The 23,138-nt window shown below is 43.0% G+C and overlaps 1 non-coding gene across 1 annotated transcript; it reads left to right on the plus strand.

Moving 5' to 3' along the window:
- Positions 1 to 1,745: 1,745 nt before the first annotated feature.
- Positions 1,746 to 1,817, plus strand: trnad-guc. The gene has a single exon. It is a non-coding gene; the product is annotated as a tRNA-Asp (tRNA).
- The last annotated feature ends 21,321 nt before the right edge of the window (positions 1,818 to 23,138 follow it).

Genomic DNA, 23,138 nt, shown 5'->3' on the forward strand with positions numbered 1-23,138 from the left:
CAAGGTTGTACAGTATGTACACGAGAGCCTGTTGCATGTGTTGCTATAATGGTAGCTAATGTGGCTAACGTTTTGCCTCATCCATGTAATGGGAAAACCTGTTTTCCTCCATTTCATGTTACGTTTTCTTTTTATCGGACTGGATGTTCTCTTTTAATGTATGCTGATTGGACAAACCATATGAACTGATCTCCGCAAATAATGTACACTTAATGATTAAGCAAGATAAACGTACTTTGTACCCTGGATGAAAGTTGAACTGTCTGCTTAAACATGTGTACGCGATAGTCACTGTATAAAAGAGCCGTTTGAGATTGGAGGGTGTCCAGTCTCTTGATACCGTTGTGGTTGAGAGAGGCTGCACCCTATTTGGCCAAATAGTAATGTGTTGATCTTTGCCTCTGCTTATGATCATTGTGTTGATTGCTGGTTGTAGGGCTGGGACGATTATCCGACATAATCGACGTTGTCGATTATAAAAATGATTCGATGTGGAATTTTAGGGTCGATGCGTCGTGTAAAACCACACAGGGTAAATGTTCATAGAACAAAACCGGAACTTTCTAATGGGACCGTTTATATCCATTGTCTTTGGTTTACCCAGATACAAGCGCAGCGCAAGGGCTGGGACAACGCGGTGACGTAATTGAAGTCATTGATTACGTGAATGATTTGCGTCTGTGTAATCTATTTGAACAACATGGCGGCGTCTACCAGCAGTACGACGGAGCGTGTGGAGCAACTCACGGCAAAAAAGGCTCGCACACAGTCCTCCAAAGTTTGGGAATACTTTAATCTTGACACCAACAGTGCGGTAGTCTGCAGACTCTGGAAATTGCATCTTCATTTGTCTGTGTGTGTGTGTGTGTGTGTGTGTGTGTGTTAGATCCCCGAAATTGTTATATTAAATGACTAACTGGAAAATAATTGCAATAGAATTACTGTTAGGTTAATAAAAAAAATAATCGTTAGAGTAGTCGAATAATCGAAAAAATAATCGCTAGATTAATCGTTTAAAGAATAATTGTTTGGGACAGCCCTAGCTGGTTGTTCATTCTAATTTGACATAGTGTTCGGTAATAAATCTTTGAATCTCGATAGACTCATTGTTGTCTGCTTTCCTCACCGTAGAGCAAAATTGCCTTTACAATCCACACACAGCCGGGTATAGCCGGGTACAGTTTGTATGTAATTCTTCTGCTTGGTATCCCTGTGTGACGTTGATTAGAGCTACCCTGCTAAGTTTATGATACTTGAAAGGTGTTATAGCTGTCTGTAAAGTCAAGCAGGTAAAATTCAGACTAAACCTAGGCTTTGCAGTGATTAGCATAGGTGTTTGTGTTTGTTTATTAGTGCTGTGAAAGTTAGTATCAAGAGTAATGCCTTATGATGCCTGTTTTAACGTTGATATCATGTTTACACATACAGTACCTGTAGGAAATATCTAGATAAGCGCAGAGTTACAGGGAATATAGGCTACAAACATTAGTAACATTGCTCTATGCCTTTCAACGCCAGAAAAGCCAATGGCAGTGCCAGTGAATAGGTTAACTTCGCAGAGTGAAGTACATAACTGACCGAGAGGTAAGGTGAAAACAAACAGCGCTGGGTAGCAGTACTGACTCCTGGTTCTGTTTAGACAGTCCAGAATCTATTAATCTAGTTCTAACACAAAACAGTAGTGAGCGTCTTATGTGCAATGGTGCAGTTTCATATTGAGTGCTGCTCAGTTGGTGTGCAGCTTCTCCTCGTTAGTATAGTGGTGAGTATCCCCGCCTGTCACGCGGGAGACCGGGGTTCGATTCCCCGACGGGGAGGCTTCAATTTTTTTTCTTTCCACCCACTGATTTCTAAAGCATGGGCAGAGAGCATGGACATAGAAATTTGTTTTTTCTTACAATTACTTTTGTTTTTTGTGAGCGAAGAAAGTTGTGTTTACAGTCAGCGTTTCTCACCAAAGCAGACATAAAAGAAATGTCACCAGGTGTTCTGAGTTGATTTAAAATCAAAGCCTAGAACTGATAAATTTTGATAGATTTCTCCACAGTGATATGACTGTTATGGGTAGTGGTGCTTACATTCATAAGGACAGCTGATGAACAGCTCTCAACTACTCCTTGTTAGTATGCAGTCATGGCCAAAAGTTTTAAGTATGACAAGTATTGGTTGTCACAAAGTTTGCAGTTCTAGTGTTTTTAGATCTTTTTGTCAGATGTTACTGTGGTATACTGAAGTATAATTACAAGCATTTCATAAGTGTCAAAGGTGTAGGAGCCATATATTGGTTCTGATCGTTTATTTTGTGTTTGATTAGTTTTGTCTTGTTGCCATGGGGATATGCAGTGTTTGGGGTCACATGAGCACCGTCGTTGACAGCCGGTAGGTTATATCATAACCTGCTTCACCTGCACTGGGAGAGTGAGGCGAGTCTAGGTAGCCGTAATTTTTGTTGACCGCTTTTATCATCACTTTGTTCTTTTGTTTGCTTCGATACACGTTCGCCAAGTGTACACATTTAACAACAAATGGGCGTGTGTAAAGCCGCTGTATTATCCGATTGTTATATTAAAACCTCCGAAACTTCTCTGGACTCAGTGTGCTTCTCTGGAACAGCAGCAGTGTGTCATACAAATATACAGGACCTATTCTGCCTCACAAGGGACTTTCTAAGTTACTAGAAAGCCACAATAAAAGGCTTTTATTGACAATTACACTAAGCTGTAGCGTACATGCGTGGCCTGGCATCAGTCACAAGCCATAAAGGAAGTTCATTATAAGAACATGCAGAGTTACGGACCTACAATTGACACTTTGCGACTCTTCCCATCATCTAACTATCAAATTGATAGGAAACAGAGACAAAGGACCCCCCTTCCACAAACAGACCATGCTTTTAGCATGTCCAAATGACACAGAACCAGACCAAAGGTCAAAGGGTCAGCTCCAGAGGATCAACCAATGGACACCAGACAACTGGAGAATATAGGCAAATCTCCAGTTTGTAACAATAAGACTTTGTCTAATGATAGTTGATTGTTTCTTGTATAGGACAAGTAACAACAAAAGGACTGATTAACACTAAGGTGTGAATCCTGGCCTGTCTGTGCCATGCATGGACACACACACCAACCTCCCTTCCTCTGTCCCTCTCTAGATAAGAGTCATAAACTACAACCCACGTTCCAATCCTGGGTAGTGACCAGCAGAACACTCTTCACAGACACAGATCTAAGGAAGAATGTAAAATTAAATATCTAACTGTTCCCTAACTCATGAGATTTTCCTATGCCATAGTTTAACCCCAAACTTCTATCCCATAGAATGTTTGAAATGTAACATGTACATTTTAAGACAATGTTCTTCATGTGACCATACTGTCAACATCCCTCACACAAGGTAACACACTACATGACACCCAGAATGTCCATATTATTATTAGTACAGTCGAAGAACTGCTGTGTAATCCATATGTATAGACTATTAGCTTTGGGAAATGTTTATATTGTATTTTGATCAGTTAACCACTTGTATCATGATTGATTCCAGGTTTTTCTCTGCCATTATTAGAGCAAATAGTTTTATATGTTATTTCACTTAATGTTTTGTGGTCATGGTGGAAGATGGATGTGCGAGTTTATAAGTAAACTCTAGATTTAAATTATTCTAAAGTTCAGTGGAAAATTACTCTCTTCTCCAAGTGGAAACACAGGAGAAGATGGGTGGTGCCCATGAAACATGTGCCAGCCCCCAAGGGATAAAACAGTCGTGATCAATTCACATAGAGCAGTTCAAAGAAAATCGGGTCAGATGGCAGAGCAGAACAAGTCACAAAGTTCCAAGAAAAGCCTGAAAGGTGAGAAGAAGTCAGATGTCAGTTAAGAAAAGTCAGAGAAACCCAGATGACAAGAAGATGCGAGGAGCGAGAAACGATGCAGAAACTAGAAGCTGAGATCTTTGCTCAAAGCTCAGAGTCCCGGCTCAAAGCCCGGCTCTGTAGCCATGTAAACTCTTAGCTCTAAGCTGCTAGCCACAAACTCATGGCTCTTAGTCATTTTTGCACTTTTCGCGTCTTTTATTTTTCTTTGCCACAAGCTCCAAGTAACATGATTTTTGTCTACATGCGCGATCTTTTATTTTTATAAGCCAAGTCAAGACCAACTGAACCAAAGCAACAGAAGTGCCTCAGAGTAATTTTGTAACTTTTAATCATCATCAAGTTTTCCTTTTTGAAGATTTTGACAACTTTAGAGTCATCTGGTCAACGCCAGTCTCCTCTAAAGTTATCCAGCCAAAGTGAAGAGCATTAGAGTTATTTTGCATCAACCCGCAAGAGACGCCGGCAGATAACATCTGCACGACCGCCTGCAGAAAAGCCGAGCCAAGAGTGCCCGAGACAGAAAGTCTCCTGGCAAACTCCACCAGAGCTGAACCGCTGAGACACCGGCACAACGGGACACGGCCTCCAGGAGAATCCAGCTAGATCCCGCGTCTCCGGGGTTACCACGGCAACCACAGCCACCTGGGTTCCAGCCGAGGGTCTTCAGCTACAGCGCAACTCACAGTAGGCCGGTCTTAACACTCTGCTCATGACTGGGTTGATGTCGAAATATAGCAATATTTAATCATCAAACCTAATTCGTAGATGTAGTATCATTAGCTGTATAGCCATAGTGTATAGCTGTAACATATTCTCTCCCACCATTGCCAACTCATCACACTGCTCATTTCATTATGATTTTCATCTTTATGATTATTACACCTTGCATTTACTCTGTAGATAGTAGTTTAGTTAAATAAACTCCTTTATCCACACCCAGTTGTTGTCCTGTTGTATTCTTTTGACGTAGAGACTGGAGATCCATTGAATCGAGAAGTCATGGCTTCCGATATGAGATTGATAAATTTGGCAATGAAATAATTCATTGTTGTCCTCCTAGAGGACTGGTGCCCCATTTCAACGAGAGTAAATTCTAAAATATGGCGTTAACGCTACAAAGCCTATGGAAAGAGTCAATATTTGCAGTGTTGACCCTTCATTTTCAAGACCTCTGCCATTCCCCCTGGCATGCTGTCAATCAACTTCTGGGCCACATCCTGACTGATGGCATCTGATTCTTGCACTATCAATGCTTGGAGTTTGTCAGAATTTGTGGGTTTTTGTTTGTCCACCCGCCTCTTGAGGATTGACCACAAGTTCTCAATGGGATTAAGGTCTGGGGAGTTTCCTGGCCATGGACCCAAAATTTTGATGTTTTGTTCCCCGAGAAACTTAGTTATCACTTTTGCCCTATGGCAAGGTGCTCCATCATGCTGGAAAAGGCATTGTTCGTCACCAAACTGCTCTTGGATGGTTGGGAGAAGTTGCTCTCTGAGGATGTTTTGGTACTATTCTTTATTCATGGCTGTGTTCTTAGGCAAAATTGTGAGTGAGCCCACTCCTTTGGCTGAGAAGCAACCCCACACATGGATGGTCTCAGGATGCTTTACCGTTGTCATGACACAGGACTGATGGTAGCACTCACCTTTTCCTCTCCAGACAAGCTTTTTTCTGGATGCCCCAAACAATCAGAAAGGGAATTCATCAGAGAAAATGATTTTACCCCAGTCCTTAGCAGTCCAATCCCTGTACCTTTTGCAGAATATCAGTCTGTCCCTGATGTTTTTCCTGGAGAGAAGTGGCTTCTTTGCTGCCCGTCTTGAAACCAGGCCATCATCCAAAGGTCTTCGCCTCACTGTGCGTGCAGATACACTCACACCTGCCTTCTGCCATTCCTGAGCAAGCTCTGCACTGGTGGTGCCCCAATCCTGCAGCTGAATCAACTTTAGGTGACGGTCCTGGTGCTTGCTGGACTTTCTTGGGCACCCTGAAGCCTTCTTCACAACAATTGAACCTCTCTCCTTGGAGTTCTTGATGATCCATTAAATGGTTGATCTAGGTGCAATCTTACTAGCAGCAATACCCTTGCCTATGAAGCCCTTTTTGTGCAAAGCAATGATGACTGCACGTGTTTCCCTGCAGGTAACCATGGTTAACAGAGGAAGAACAATGATTTCAAGCACCACCCTCCTTTTAAAGCTTCCAGTCTGTTATTCTAACTCAATCAGCATGACAGAGTGATCTCCAGCCTTGTTCTTGTCAAAACTCTCACTTGTGTTAATGAGAGAATCACTGACATGATGTCAGCTGGTCCTTTTGTGGCAGGGCTGAAATGCAGTGGAAATGTTTTTTGGGGGGATTAAGTTCATTTTCACGGCAAAGAGGGACTTTGCAATTAATTGCAATTCATTTGCTCACTCTTCATACCATTCTGGAGTATATGCAAATTGCCATCAGAAAAACTGAGGCAGCAGACTTTGTGAAAATTCATTCTCAGTCATTCTCAAAACTTTTGGCCACGGCTGTAGTGGTGAGTATCCCCCGCCTGCCGTGCGGGGGCAAGTTGTAAATAGCTGTAACAGAGAAACAGCCATAGGAAGGCTTTTGGCTTTTGACAGGGTTCAAATCCCTGTTGAGGCATAATCAAATGTGAGATAAAAAGAGTGGAAAGCATTGAAAATACTTGGATTTAAGAATTCATCCCTAAATGTATAATTAGTGTATTAAATATGTCGGATGATGTAAATCCTTCTACTCTGAACAGAGATATTACAGCTGCCTAAAGAACAAGGTGTGTGGGGTCTTCTAAACTTATATACTCTTCAAAGCAGCCAGAATTCTTTCTTCTTTGGTGAATAAACAATCATATTCTCCCTTGGTTCATACAGTCAGTGATTTTAAAAAATATCCAAAAGCACTCACCCACTTAAAGGGGACATGTTATGCAAAATGTACTTTACCATGGATTTCTATCAGTAATATGTGTCCCTGGCCTGTCTACAAACCCACCCAAACATGAGAATAGTCCATCCTCTCTGTCTTTTGCTTGCCCCACCTTTCAGAAAATGTGTGCTCACACAGACCAATTGGAGATTTTCCCTTGATGTCGTCATGAAGGGAAATAACACCTCCCCCAGGTGGGTGACACTCCCCAAGATAGATGTGTGTTCCGCCCTCTGAGTCTGCCTTGCAGCTGCTATCATTTATTCCCTCGCATCACCTTCGGTAAAACTATGTGGAAGGTACGAGCAATGCATGCTAGTTGCTCGGTTGTTGGCTGCACAAACCAACACAGAAGTCTTTTTACCCCCAACGTCTGAGGATCTGAAGACTCAGTGGATTTGTTTTATTTTATTTTTGATGGAAATGTACCCGCTACAACTCCTAAAGTGTTGTAGCAGGCTAACCATTTCACTTCGGACTGTTTTCTCAACAAGGGCCAGTACAATGCGGGATTCGCCACATTCTGAAGATAAAGCATGGATCAGCACTGGCTGTCCAAGACCCAACTTCAAACTTGGGAGCTGTAAGATTTACCATTTTATGTTGCTTTACTGTATGTATACGAGAGCTTGTTGCGTGTGTTGTTAGCATGGCAGCTAATGTGACTAACGTTTTGCCTCATCCACACACAGCCGGGTATAGTCGGGTACAGATTGTATGCAATTGTTCTGCTTGGTATCCCTGTGTGACGCTGATTAGAGCCACCGTGCTAACTTTATCACACTTGAAAGGCGTTTAAGCTGTCTGTAAAGTCAAGCCAGTAAAATTCAGACTAAACAGGCTTTGCAGTGATTAGCATAGGTGTCTGGGCTTGTTTGTTAGTGCTGTGAAAGTTAATATGGAGAGTCGTGCCTTATGATGGCCGTTTTTAATATTTATATCATGTTTTTGCATTTTGCACATATAGTGAGCTATTTGCAGCATTTACAAGCTTTTGACAACCCAATTTACACATAATTGAGTACATTTGTCGTTATCATTTTTGCACTGCTTGCAGCTGTTGCCATAACTACACATTTGAGGAGATGTTGGCGTAAACTCTGTTTCCTCTGTTCAGGCCAGCACATCAAGTGCATCTATACAGCTTCCTGCAACAAGGGATGTTGCATGCCAGACTGACCCAATGGAGATGCGTACTGTAGGCACACAGTTATCCTTGAGGACTCTTCAGCCTCACATTAGAAGTAAGTACTTTTGATAAACCTTACAGTCATTTATCAGATCGGAATGCTGTGCAGGTAAATGAAGCTGTGGCTACTTAGAACCTGTGAGAGTGTGTAGGCTAAGGTTTCTGTCTGCCATGTACCACAATGAAAATGCTGACCGACCAGAAAAAGAAGGTGAACCACTCTTCAAGGTCCACTTTCCAAAGGCCATGAAGGGAAAATGCAGAGCTACACCAGTTAAGAATGGTTAAATGATTAAATTCAAAAACTGACAGACAGTGGAGCTAAGGTGGGTAAGAAGTAAGCTTGGCTACATATCAAGCACATATAACATAGATAATTTATAAAATGTCACTTATTGCATATAATGTGGAGCTTGACAATAGTGTAAGTGTAGAAAACACTGCACAGCCTTGTCTTTGACTAAAGATTAATGTTGCTGACAGACATGTTTATGCTGATTTACAGCTTTCATTGTAATACACGAAATACATTTAAGGAAGATGATGTCAGATGTCATGAGGAGCATCTCTGCTCAAAACATGGATAAAACGTATTAAAATTACTTTGTCAGCATCTATTAAAATATCTTACTAATCTCGACATTGAACACCTGTAGCAGTCCTCAGTCAACAAACATTTTCATAGACTGTAAAAGTATATCTAAGGAGGCATGACAGATAACTACATTTAACAATTTACAATAGTGCTTATTTACCAAAAAAGCTCCCAGTAATGACGAGACAGTAACAGTTAGCATTAGCTACCTAGCTACATGTTAGTAACTGTGCCAGCACACATCAACAAACTGAAAATGTAAAGTCAAAATACACAAAATTGGTTACCAACCATTCCGAAACGTCTTGCTGCAGTTGTAGAGTTTGAACTTCTTCAGCAGCCTCTCCCTCTGGGTCAGATTCTGCATAAAAGTCGTATGGTTCAACCAAAGCGCTTCTGACGCCAGGTTGCTGGTCACGGTCACCGTAGACATTACAGCATGGTGCCAGAAGCCGAGGGCCGCATCACCTTCCGGAGAGGGGCGTGGTCAGGCGCAGCTCATTTGCATTTAAATCTGAACAGGGATGAAAAAGAGGGGTTTACAGGCATGAAATATAGGATTGGAGTGGATTTTTTAGCAAGAAACATCAAAGACATGTTTTGGGGACCTCTGAGACTTATTTAAACTTGTTGAAAAGGAGTATAATATGTCCCCTTTAATGTTTTTACAACATTGGTGGACAATCAGGAGTTATCAGTGCACAGAATCTATGATCTCTTTGAGAGGGTTTAAAACATCTGAATCTCTGAAAGCTCAGTATCACATGTCAAGTAGGATTAGTTCTTACCTTAGTTAGACAATATGTGTATAAGAAAGCAAACTACTTGAAACTTACAAATGATTCTCACCTGCTAGAGAAGTGTTTTTGGAACATAGAAATAATTTTATTCTGATATATTATGTTAAAAGCAAACATACTGACAATTGCAATATTTACAATATGGAAATTATGAGTGAAGCAGTTATTATGGACATTGAATAAAAGTGTGAGAAAAAAAAGCTAGAAAAATATGATAGCATGAGGACTTTGTTCAGTGTTTCACACAAACTTAAAACCTTGGACTGCTCAGAAAGAGAAGTAATAAAATGGAATATTTAGGGTCAGCTACAACTTTTTACAAAGGCTGAATGAAAATGACAAGTGACTATAAACATGAGACCATTATGTACATATGCATGACCATGTATTCCAAACTATGTGCGTACAATTTACATATTTACAAATATACATTAATTATATTTACAAGCATACATACAGAGAGCATATAAACATACAGAACAATAGTTTTCTCTACTCAACACTTCAAAGTATGTATATGTCAATAATTTTTTTCTGTCCTCCACCCATCTTTGTTTCTGCCTCATAGAAAGGAGAGGCCTGAAACTCCTTCCATCTCCTTGGCCATGCCTTTCTCTCTGTACAGAGAGTACACTTTAGATGGGCAGTAAATATCTGCACTCCACACTCCAGGGAAGCCTGTATGAATATGTGGACTGTTTGGTCCCTGTTTCTGTCACATCCTGCTCTGCCTCTCAGTGTTTTTCCACTCACCCTGCTTCTGTCTCACTCTACACTCTGCCACATCTCCTCATCACCCTCACTGTCCTCACCTGTTGCCCCCAGCTGCACTCCATCTCCAATCAAGCCAGTATATATGCATCCCCGGTTGACTCGCGCTTTGCTAGATTGTTTTCTGCACCCATGCAAGACTTTCCAGTGGTCTTCTCCAGACTGATGTCCTGGTATCAACTCTGCTTGTCCCTGACCATCCTGCCTCATTGCTGACCCAGTAAACGCCTCAGCCTTCTGTCCCCGACCATGAGTTCTGCCTGTGTGCTTCCCCACAAACTTTCCTCAGTGTGTGTGAGTTTAGCCACCTTGCTTCACGCACCTGAGTCATGACTCTCCAGCACCGGCCCCTGGATCCACCCCAAACCCCAAGAGACTATTTGCTGGTGTAGTAACCTAAACCATACCCCTCATTCCAGCAAATAAAAGTCATTACCAATCTTACCTGTGGTGTGTTGTGCTGCAATTGGGTCCTGCCAACACCCGTTACAGTTTCAGGTCCATGCGGCAGAATCTGCAGAGGCGGCCTGTTTTCTGGGAGTCTGGCCTTTTCCTCTTATTTTTAGTTTTCTCCTCCACCCCTTTTGCGGTGGTCTCCAGCTCTTTCTGGAAGAATTGTCTTTTCAAATTCTTCAAAGGGAATTTTGAGGAGTCCATCAGAAGCGTAGCTCTGGTACATCTTCTTTGAACAATAGAAATAGTGCATAGGCCCTCACTGGTAAAAAAAAAAAAAAGAAAAAAAAAAAAGAAAAGTGCATGGACGATCCATCAGTCTCAAACTGAGACTTGGGCTGTCCACAGGCAAGGCAGGTCTTTGTCTGCCTTTCCTTCTGCTCTGGCTGATACTGCTGTTGCTGCTGCTGTTGCTGCTGCCTCTCCAAGATGCTCTCCACAATTTTCTCAATAGAGTCTTGTGTCAGAGGTGTAGACAGGCCAGGTGCACTTGGATTAACAACAGCTGGTTTCAAGGTGAACACCAGAACGCTAGCTGTCTCACTTCCCTCTGATAAAGAGTGCCACAGTTTTTCCTGTTCTAAGAAGAACTGGTGTTAAGAAGTTTTGCCAGGTGCGTCACATAGCAGGATATGTGCAACCTGGTTGTGGGGTGCAGCAAGCTGTTGGGATCTGAGGCAGTCCAATAAACCATGTCTGCATACTCCTGATCCACAAAGTTATTTTTTGGGCCTTTTGTGCCTTTAATGGACAGGGCAGTAGTGAGAAAGGAAATGGTGAGGCAGAGAAAGGGGGAATGACACGCAGGAAAGTGCTGTTCGATGCGGGAGTCGAACCGGGGGCCAGCTGCAGTGAGGACTGTAGCCTCTATATATATATATATATATATATAATTTCTGATTTCTTGGCCATTTTTCAGAGAATATGAATGATAACACAAAAACTTTTCTTTGACTCATGGTTAGTGGTTGGGTGAAGCCATTTATTATCAAACAACTGTGTTTGCTCTTTTTAAATCATAATGACAACAGAAACTACCCAAATGACCCTGATCAAAAGTTTACATACCCCAGTTCTTAATACCGTGTATTGCCCCCTTTAACATCAATGACAGCTTGAAGTCTTTTGTGGTAGTTGTGGATGAGGTTCTTTATTTTCTCAGATGGTAAAGCTGCCCATTCCTCTTGGCAAAAAGCCTCCAGTTCCTGTAAATTCCTGGGCTGTCTTGCATGAACTGCACGTTTGAGATCTCCCCAGAGTGGCTCAATGATATTGAGGTCAGGAGACTGAGATGGCCACTCCAGAACCTTCACTTTATTCTGCTGTAGCCAATGACAGGTCGACTTGGCCTTGTGTTTTGGATCGTTGTCATGTTGGAACGTCCAAGTACGTCCCATGCGCAGCTTCCGGGCTGATGAGTGCAAATTTTCCTCCAGTATTTTCTGATAACATGCTGCATTCATCTTGCCATCAATTTTGACCAAGTTTCTTGTGCCTTTGTAGCTCACACATCCCCAAAACATCAGCGATCCACCTCCGAATTTCACAGTAGGAATGGTGTACCTTTCATCATAGGCCTTGTTGACTCCTCTCCAAATGTAACGTCTATGGTTGTGGCCAAAAAGTTCAATTTTGGTCTCATCACTCCAAATGACTTGGTTCCAGAAGTTTTGAGGCTTGTCTCTGTGCTGTTTGGCGTATTGTAAGCGGGATGCTTTGTGGCATTTGCGTAGTAATGGCTTTCTTCTGGCGACTCGACCATGCAGCCCATTTTTCTTCAAGTGCCTCCTTATTGTGCATCTTGAAACAGCCACGCCACTTTTTTTCAGAGAGTCCTGTATTTCAGCTGAAGTTATTTGTGGTTTTTTCTTTGCATCCTGAACAATTTTCCTGGCAGTTGTGGCTGAAATTTTTGTTGGTCTACCTGACCATGGTTTGGTTTCAGCAGAATCCCTCATTTTCCACTTCTTAATTAGAGTTTGAACACTGCTGATTTGCATTCTCAAGTCCTTGGATATCTTTTTATATTCTCCTGTTTTATACAGTTCAACTGCCTTTTCCCGCAGATCCTTTGACAATTCTTTTGCTTTCCCTATGACTCAGAATCTAGAAACATCAGTGCAGCACTGGATGACAGATGCAAGGGTCTGTCAGGAGCCCAGAAACTCACTGAACTTTTATACACACACACTGATTACAAGCAAACAGATCGCAAGTGAGGATGGTTACCTTAAGTAGCCATTCAAACCTGTTTGTGTCAACTTGTGTGCATGTTATCAGGCCAAAATCTCCAGGGTATGTAAACTTTTGATCAGGGTCATTTGGGTAGTTTCTGTTGTCATTATGATTCAAAAAGAGCAAACACAGTTGTTTGACAATAAATAGCTTCACCCAACCACTAACCATGAGGGGAAAAAAAGTTTTTCTCTTATCATTCATATTCTCTGAAAAATGGCCAAAAAATCACAAATTCTGCCAGGGTATGTAAACTTATGAGCACAACTGTATATATGGACAACAGCCTGGCTCTCTGTGCTCTAGGCCAAACCTCTCTCCAGTATCTCTGTCAGAGAGGTGGAGTGCAGGGTACTTCTCCTGGCCAGTCACACTCAAGGAGGCAAAGTGCAGCTGTTAAAGCTGGATCAAAAGGATGACACCTGGCTGTTTAAGGTCCACCAGCTGCTGGTAGTTCCACCGTGCCACCCCTGTCATACCCTGGGCCTGGAACAATTCAGGGGAGACATAAGGCCCGGTGATCCACTGAGCCTGATAAAAGTGGTATTCCTCCTGCTGTGATGTACCTCTGACAGGTATCCAGATGGGGACTTTGGCACCTTCACCAGGCACATGGTTAAGCTGAAGAGTTCCACCATACCTGTACATTATGCCTTCAGGGATTTCAGGGTCACTGAGGCAACCACGGAGACTGTGCACTCGCTGTATGCGCCATGTCTTCAGCATGGATGACTTGAAGAGTGGGACATTGTTGGGGTCCGGGGCCAGGTGAAAATGTTTCAGGACTTTCTCCTCTCTGTCCAGCAGCTCTGTGGGTTGTAGAACTTTGGTACTGCAGTGCTCTCCTATGTGCTGTTTGGTGGGATTAGCTGAATGGATACCACAGAACTCATTGGCGTCCCGGAGCTTCTTTAGGTCCGCCTGATCAACCACAGAGAAGGCAGCGGAGAGGAGCTGGCAGAAAGTGCTGAACAGAGGATGATGCTCAGAGGTGCACTCCTGTGAAAAGCGCGTCAGGCAGTGGAAGAAAATCCAGTTTGACAACCATGTTGGGGCTGTAATGTACCCGTGACACACAAGTATTTGCCAGTGGTCCAGAGGGGGCCCAGCAACAATGGAGGGGGTAGTCTTCCACACGTCCCATAATTGATGTTCACCGGGAATGCAGTCTTAAACAGAGCACAGCAATCCATAAATGCAAGGCACAAAGATTTAGAGTATTTTAGATTTAAAAAAAGACATAGATTCTGGTAATTATATCACAAACTACAGTTTGAAGGAAAGTGAAAAGAGAAAATGACTGTTCTCACCTGTCCATCCAGTGGTAGCCTGCCTTTTTCAGTCCAGCGTCGCTGTACCTCTTGGCCATTCCCTGGTACATCGACCTCTCAGTCTCAGACTGAACCATCACCCAGCAAACAATCAGTCATTTCTCATTCATTACAGGATAACTAGACATGACTCCAGATGCCAGCGTTACTTTTCTTGCAACTTTCCTGGTGTGGTCAGACCTGAAGACCTGCCCAAAAGTGCCCTGGAGGAGTTTCGACATGGCTGGCTTTTGACATCTGAACTCATCTAGTCAGTCAGGTAGTGAGTGGACACAGACTCCACACGAGCCATCAGGATCTTCATATTCCCCGATAGCACATGGCATGTTTTCCTTCCTCAGGAACTGCCCCATGGTCCTCTGTCCATACACCCCAGCCTCAGCATCCCTGACACTTTCTATGCCATGCAGGTATGCCAGGTGAGCTCGCTCATATTTGAGGTACATCAGCTCATTCACCTGGTTTACCATGTCTGTTGGTGAATTGCCAGTGCGCCTCAGCCCATCCATCACAGACTTGCAGATGGCCTTCTTGTAAGTCAGGAATGCAGGCAGAAGGTTGATGAAGTGCTTGGGCAGTTTCTCTAGCCATCGGGGACTGTCAGCAAACCAGTTCCTCCGAGAGGCCTTGCAGTAGAGTCGTGAGGAGAAGATGTAATATTGTCCACTGGTGCCAACAATTATACGAGGCCTGCCCACACCAGCAGAGACCACCCAAGGATGAATACAGTCATGGAGACATGGCAGCATGTAATTGTTCCTCAACCTGACCATGATGTCATTCTCAGGCTTCCAGATAAAAAATGGGTGCAGCTGGAAGAAGTTGGGGGATGGGAGCTCAGCCACTGTATTAATGTTTTCCTCTCAGCACCTGGTGAGGCTGAAGCTACAGGAGAGTTAAAAACAAACAAAGAAAACATACTTTATTTGTAACTGTAGTTATCACATCATATGGTTACATAAGCAGGATTCACGTGTTTTTACCATGAGCTAGTGATATCTGCAGTTCAGCAGTTGCATCAGCATTTCAGAATTCACAATACATGTGATCGTTTGATGTTAGTAGGAACTCAAACAGCCATAGACTTGCTTCTGCCACTTTTCATCGCTTCACAAATTTAAAATGTCTAATTACAACAGACACACTAAACCAGACCACACTACTCACTAATCTAAGCAGGACGAGCAATATGAAATAACAAGCATGCAGGTGTTGGTATTCAAGACAGCTTAATATGAAATAACGTATGTAGAACAACAGTGCATACGTACAATCCTTGCTGTTGGAATCAGTTCATCATGGGAGGTATCAATTCATAGTCCTTAGGACAGTTAGTATAACTCCAGCATAGGGCCGCATTGTTAAAAGAACATGGCCAGAACACAAACAATATGATAGTTAAGATCAAGGTTCAGTTTTGGAGGGCAATTCATCATGTAAAAGTACTCCAGTCCTGAAACCCTTCATTTAGAAAACTGTCTTTGCTCCTGATGACCCTTCTGGTGTGGCAGCTGCTGCTTCTGCTGCTGCTGCTACAGGCACAGCAACTGGTTACAGACGGACAAAGAGAAATAAATAGAGGAGACATCAGATAAAAGAAAGACTTAAGCATTATCAAGTCAATGTAATAACAGTGTACTTACAGCGCTGCACTTGTAGCTTAGAGGATGTTAAGCTCAACATTGCTCGTTCCAGCTCGTCATCCTCATCCATCGCTGTGGTGCACACAAGAAACAAAAAATTAGTTTGCCCAGTTTAGGATAGATTAATAACATTTGTCATTTGTCACATGTAATGTATATTCCAATATAGACGTATACAAGAAAGATTAAAAGCACTATTTCTGTCAAGACATAAGTACTAACTTTACATTTCATGTAAGAAATGTGTGTAAAAATATGAATAAAATAACTTACCCATGGGATTGGCAGGGGTCCTTGGGGTATTCTCAGCCACTGTGGAAGCCGTGGCAGATTGCTGCCTCTTCTGCAGATACTGCTGCAGCTTCTCCATGTGTGTCCCTGGGGCGCAGCTCTTTCCCAGGATGAAGGCTGCATAGCCATCAGCCCTGCTATCCCATATCTCCTTCCAGGTGCTCTTGGCCCGGGTGCCAAAGCCAACCAGCTGGTCATCTTCTGCTGAGGCTGCTGCAACACCGACTAAGCTGGCCTCATATGTGAGAAGGGACCTGATCTCAGTAAAACTGAGAGCATAATGAATAAATGACCGTAAACTGTCCTTGCTATGCCCCTCGGACATACAGGAACTTGATGCCTCCTCCATTTGGAGGTTCTTGATGAGATACACAGTGCACCCTTTATCATTCATCAAAAGCCACCTAAAGCACTTCCCTTTATACTTCCCAAACTGCAGGATGTAGTCTGCAAGCATCTCTGTCATGTCTGAGGCACCCCCCCTCTCAGACCACAGCCAGAGCATTCTGCCACACCAAGTCCTCCCTCATGGGTGCAGACTTGTCCCGCAGAGTGGGGTCATCCTTGATCCGCCTGGCTTGTTCAGACGGGTCCTGGAGGAGAAATCTGAGTGGTCCCTTGCGGAACACCACACAGAGTTTCCCTGGGAAGAACAGCACTTTATTGTGCATCTTGACCTACCATAAAAAAATTGAATTTTAGGAAGATACTGGTGAAAAAAGTACTGATATTTCAGGTATTTCTCACATCAAATTTGGTAACTTGGCCTATCAGAAATCTTGCTGCTGTAGATCCTCTCTGATCTCTGAACTTCATTCAAAACAGTTCAAACGCACTGTGTGTGTGTGTGTGTGTGTGTGTGTATGTGTATGTGTGTGTGTGTGGTTTGTGCATGTAAGAGGAGAGAGTGAGGAGGCAAGAGAAGTGTTTGAAAAGAGTGAGAAAACATATGTTTGATTAATACTGTAGTCAGACTTCATTTGACTCTGGTACTCTGGTAATGCTGTAGTTTATTATTTCCAGACATTAAAAAAAATGCTACGTTTATAAACAAAAACCATTTGTGGTTCAGCGTGAGATGTCAGTAGCTTAGTTATCAGGCTCTTTTGGACCGTGCATATAGGCTGTAATTGGTCAGACAGACAGTACCAAACAAGTGTTGCTGGTGAGTTATCATACAAGCTGTATACAAGATTATAGGACGTCTCAACCTTAATACTATTCAGATAAGTGTAAAATAAGTTCATGTTCATTCATGATTTAACACGTTATTTCACCACAGACTTATATGCTTCATGACTTATATGCTTCATCGGTCACTGACCAAACGAGCGATGCTGAGCTAACGTTGACACGACATTGTCAGAACCACAAGCCGCTATCCCTTAAATTACCTGGCAAACAAAGCTAGCCGAGGGGGTGATAAAGAATGAGTGTCAGTACGGCGCTGTCATCATAGTATGACGTTAAAGCATAATATCACACACTTCATCAAAACATGACCATGTTAATTCATCGTTTAGCACGTAATTACACCAAACCCGACTGACAGAGAAAACCTGGTCAGTTATTTCACATCACTCAACCAAGAGAATTAGCAGCAAGTAAGGTTAGCGTGAGCACCGCAAACAGTTTGAACAGAAACCTGGTCAGACTGTAAATTCATCCTGTTTCATATTTATCACAAACAAAGTGTCTTACTTTTGATAACTGAGTTCAAAGTGTAAGAATCATAGCTAGTCTGTTGACTTGTCTTGTCTCCTCAGGTTTTGCGTAGAAGAAAGTGTAGGAAAATTATAAGGCCGAAGATGTATGACCTGATATCAACCGAATGGACGCCAATAGGAGTTCAAGAGCCAGTGTGGGAACAATAACTAACAAAAGATATGGTGAGGCAGTCAACTGAGCAGGTTAACACATTTAGGCTTGGTGGGAAACATCTGGAAAATAGGAGATTGGGTAACTAGGAATAGATAGGAGCCAAGGCATACAGCCAATAAGAGAACAGTGACCTGGGTGTACGCCAGGAATAACAGAATGCAGGAGTTAGTCAACAGTTAGGTTAGAGTAGTACTACGAAGCCAAAATGATTGGGAAAAACAGGATGCACATACACACACATAGCCACTTGAGATATAAAAGGACATGTCACGATCTGTGTTTGGTGTTGTTGTCTCCGTTTATGACTGCAAGTGGGCCGCATTGAATAAAGAGAGACTTCCCGCTTTGACACCTGTGTCTCGACTGTCTGATTCCTTTTTTGATCCACCACTTCTCGCCACAGCAAAAGGTTTAAAGAAAATTAAACTTTTAAAAAAAATGAGAACAGCGCCACAAAGTCATAATGCCCAAACATATATTACATCCGTAGTGGTTTATCACTACCATGGGGAATGAATGGGAAATGGTTTAGGGTGTTTAGCTAAACAATTCGCGTGGGAGGACCAGGTTTGATTCCCGGCCAATGCAACAATGTCTTTTTTTCTCAGTGTTCCTGTTAGGATTTTTTTAGCGTACATGACAGTAACATTGCTCTTTGCTTTCCAATGCCGGAAAAAGGCCAGTGACAGTGGCAGTGAGTAGATTAACTTCACAGAGTTAAGTACATATGTTCACGATGGTAGGCCTGCCAGAAGGGCATTAAAGTAGTCGAGATGAGAGATAATCATGGCCTGGACCGAGAGCTGGGTGGCATACTCAATCAGGTAAGGCCTTATATTCCTAACAGTGTGGTAGGGTTTAAACCAAGACAGGGCTTTTAGTTCATCTTTTAATGATATTTGCTTCTGTACTATGAACCAAGAATCTTAGTTACGAGGAATATGTGAAGTGGTAGGCTACGTTAAACATATTTTGCATTTTGCGCATGAAGTAGGCTATTTATTGCATTTACAAGCTTTTGAAAACCCAATTTACACATAATTGAGTGCATTTGTCGTTATCATTTTTGTACTGCTTGCAGCTATTGCCATAACTACACATGTCGGTGTAACCTCTGTTTCCTTTGTTCAGGCCAGCACATCAAGTGTATCTGTACAGCTTCCTGCAGCAAGGGATGTTGCATGCCAGACTGACCCACTGGAGATGCGTACTGTAGGCACACAGTTATCCTTGAGGACTCTTCAGCCTCACATCAGAAGTACAGGTGTGTAGGCACCTGAAGTGCATCTACTTTTGATAAACCTAATAGTAATTTACCTGTTGCAAGGTGTAAATACTTTCACTTATAATGTGATATTGCTCTGTGTTTTTGTGTCACATTGCTAACATTTCTATTATAAAAAAATATATTATTGGTTACAGGTGTCCAGGCTACTGTGTCCTGCAAGGATTTTGGTGTTGGGGCATCCATTGCTACCTCTGCATCTCACCTCGACGTTTTCTAATACTATGTTTTTTTTTTTGGCGGGGCGGCAGAGCAATGAGGACGGTGCTAGCTACCACATGGAGAAAGAGGGACTGAAGAGGAGCCTGGCATTGTTGGATGCATGTAGAGTGACTCTTGACTGCATCGTCACTGACCGTCACCCACAAATCAAGAAGTTCCTCAGGAAGAGAAACATCACCCACTATTATAATGGCTGGCACATGGAGAGCCTGTAAATACTAGCAGGAACAAAACAGAAAATCTAAATGCAATATGACTGGGTAACAGAACAGGTAAGACAAACTGAAGCAAAAGAGACGCATGTAAAAGACATGTTCTTTAACATGTCTGTGTGATCTGCAGTGCAGATATTATTTTTTATATTCTTTTACTTGGCTTACTTATGGGCTAAAGGGTTGACAGTTGTCAATCATGACCTCAGTTGACTCAGATGCTCATGGACAAAGATCAGGTTGTGAGAAGACTCACAAATAGGACATATTTTATGCCATGTCAGATTCTGATTTGCGTCTCAGATTGAATAGAATGTAACTTGACATAAGTGTAGAGCTCTCAGATGATGAGAAACCCATGCTGAAAGTTCATATATTTTATTCAGAAAGAAATGGTAAACTAAAATTATATTTAAAATGACTAACAAGTCTTTGTGTCATTACCCATAGTAAAATTTTCCTCTATGCTGAACCTGTAGAGAGATCTCCAAAAAACCATGGTACTTGCCTTTTGAAGATCTGTGATTGAAAAAAATAGTAATGTTAGATGTATTACACTTACCCTGATAGATGTAGTTCTGAAACATTTTTCCAAAGAACAAGGAATGGTTTTATAACATCCTGTGAAAATCAAAATAGCTGATCTGTTAGATTAAAAAGTGTTTTTGTTGTTCTCTTTTTTGTGGGTTAGGTACAGTCCAGCGTTGGGGTGAATATAACGTTAAAAATAAACTCTTACTGAAACTGAGTAAGGACTTGATTAAGTTCGTTTGACCAGACTGAGAACCTGTCACCATGGACAGTACAGTAGTAGTCACAGTCATGCTTTGATTGGTTGTGAATATAATCTTTATTGAGTTTTTCTGTCTTGCTAAAAGCAGTGTTTATCACAACTGAACTAGGACTCGAACCCAAATGCACGACTCCGAGACAAAGTACAAATTAACAATATTTTAATAACAAAGTAGCAAAGAAAAATCCCTCTTACAGAGGAATATATATTCAAAGTACCCAAATAAAAATCACTCACAGAGCAGAAAAACCGTAGAACAAAAAAAAAAACACTCTTTCGAGTGACATGCCGGTGGCTGAGGTGGGGAGCAAGTTGTGGGCATATTCCACCCACACCAGATTCTTACTCCACGAAGCCAGGTTCTGCGACACCAGGCATCGAAGGCATGTCTCCAACTCCTGGTTGAGACGTTCGGTCTGGCCATTTGATTCCGGATGGTACCCAGAGGTGAGGCTGACGGTGGCTCCGATGAGCTTGCAGAATTCCTTCCAGAATTTGGAGATGAACTGGGGCCCCCGGTCTGAAACAATATCCTTAGGAAAGCCATGGATACGAAACACTTGAGTTATCATAATTTCAGCAGTTTCTTTGGCAGATGGCAGCTTGGGCAAAGCAATGAAATGAGTCATCTTAGAAAATCAGTCCACCACTGTGAGGACAGTGGTGTTACCTTCAGAGACCGGGAGCCCCGTGACAAAGTCTAGAGAGATCTCAGCCCAGGGACGAGTGGGAACAGGGAGTGGCTGCAGCAACCCCATCTGTGCTCTGGAGGAGGACTTGTTTCGGGCACAGATGGTGCATACCTCCACATACTCCCGGACCTCTCGCTCCATGGAGGGCCACCAAAACCTCTGGGAAATGGCATGCATAGTTCTTTTGACTCCCGGATGGCAGGTGAGCAGTGAGGTGTGAGCCCAATGGATCACCTGTGGACGCATATCGACAGGGACAAACGAAGCGATTCACTGGACAACCACTAGGTGTTGGATTCTCACCAGTAGCTCGCTTCACCTCAGATTATATTTGTCAAGTCACTGCTCCTACCACACGGTTCAGTGGTAGGATGGGCTCAGGTTCCTTGGCAGTAGGCTCGGGTTCAAACAGACGGGACAAGGCATCGGGCTTGGTGTTCTGCGAACCCAGCCCGTAAGACAACACAAAATCAATGTCCACCGGGCTTGACGCGAGTTCAGTCTTTTGGCTTTGTAAATGTATTCAAGATTTTTGTGATCAGACCATACAATGAATGGATGCTGCGCACCCTCTAACCAGTGTCTCCACTTCTCTAGAGCAATTTTGACTGCCAACAACTCACGGTTCCCAACATCGTAGTTCCTCTCAGCCGGCGAAAGCTTCCTTGACAGAAAGGCACAGGGGTGAAGCTTGTTGTCCTTTCCAGAGCGCTGGGAGAGTACAGCTCCCACCCTGTTGTTGGAGGCGTCCACCTCTACCACAAATTGCCGGCTGGGATCAGGAACCATGAGGATGGGAGCAGTAGTGAACCGTGCCTTGAGTTGCTGGAAAGCCTCCTCAGCTTGAGAGGACCACAGGAAAGGAGTCAGTGGAGATGTGAGTGTATGGAGGGGTGCAGGTATGGCGCTGAAGTTTCTGATAAACCGTCTGAGCCACAGCGCTAACTTTCGTCCATTTGCATCTTTCCAGGGACTATGATGAAGCCAAGGAAAGTCACAGTGTCGGCATGAAACTCACTTTTTTCAGCTTTAACATACAATTGGTTCTCCGGCAACCGCTGGAGAACCTGATGTACATGGCAAATGTGAGAGTCTGAGTCTGGGGAAAAGATCAAGATGTCGTCTAAACAGACATACACAAAGTGGTTCAGGAAGTCTAAGTACATCATTGATCATGGCTTGGAAGACAGCAGGAGTGTTAGTCAACCCAAATGACATTACCAGGTATTCATAGTGACCCCTAGGTGTGTTAAAGCCTGTCTTCCATTCATCCCCCTCTCTGATTCTAACCAGGTGATAGGCGTTTCTCAGGTCTAATTTGGTAAATATCTTGGCCTGCTGAAGCTGATCAAAGGCTGATGACATACTGATTTTTAATAGTGATGTCATTAAATGGCAATGACTATGGTCCAAACTGTGAAAAAGGCTGGGGTGAACGCACATGAACCAAGACGAACACACTGGCACAAGACAAAGGGAGACGCAGACTATTTGAACACATTGGAGTAATGGGGAACAGGTGGACACAATCAGGAATCAGGGAAGACAATCAGACCGGTGACACGTGAGGAAGGGCAAGTGACCTGAAACGAGAGGAGAGTTACTTTTTTCAAAATAAAACAGGAAATGACTCTTGACCTCACCGCGGTGTGACAGTGCCCCCCCTTCTAGGGCCGACACCTGACGGACCAGGCAACTCAGGATGATTTCTATAAAAGTCTTGTATAAGGGAAGGGTCGGCTATGTAACTCCGTGGGATCCACTGCCTCTCCTCTGGCCCATATCCCTGCCAGTCCACTAAAAACTGTTTTCCCCGGCCTCTGTTGTGTACAGCCAACAGTCTCTTAACTTTATAAAGCGGGCCTCCATCGGCTGCTTCCAGTGGCGGCGGGGGCTTGGAGGCTGGGACCATGGGGCTATCCTTA

This window comes from Seriola dumerili, unplaced genomic scaffold (assembly GCF_002260705.1).
Source record: "Seriola dumerili isolate Sdu_G_001 unplaced genomic scaffold, Sdu_1.0 BDQW01000432.1, whole genome shotgun sequence".
NCBI lineage: Eukaryota > Metazoa > Chordata > Actinopteri > Carangiformes > Carangidae > Seriola > Seriola dumerili.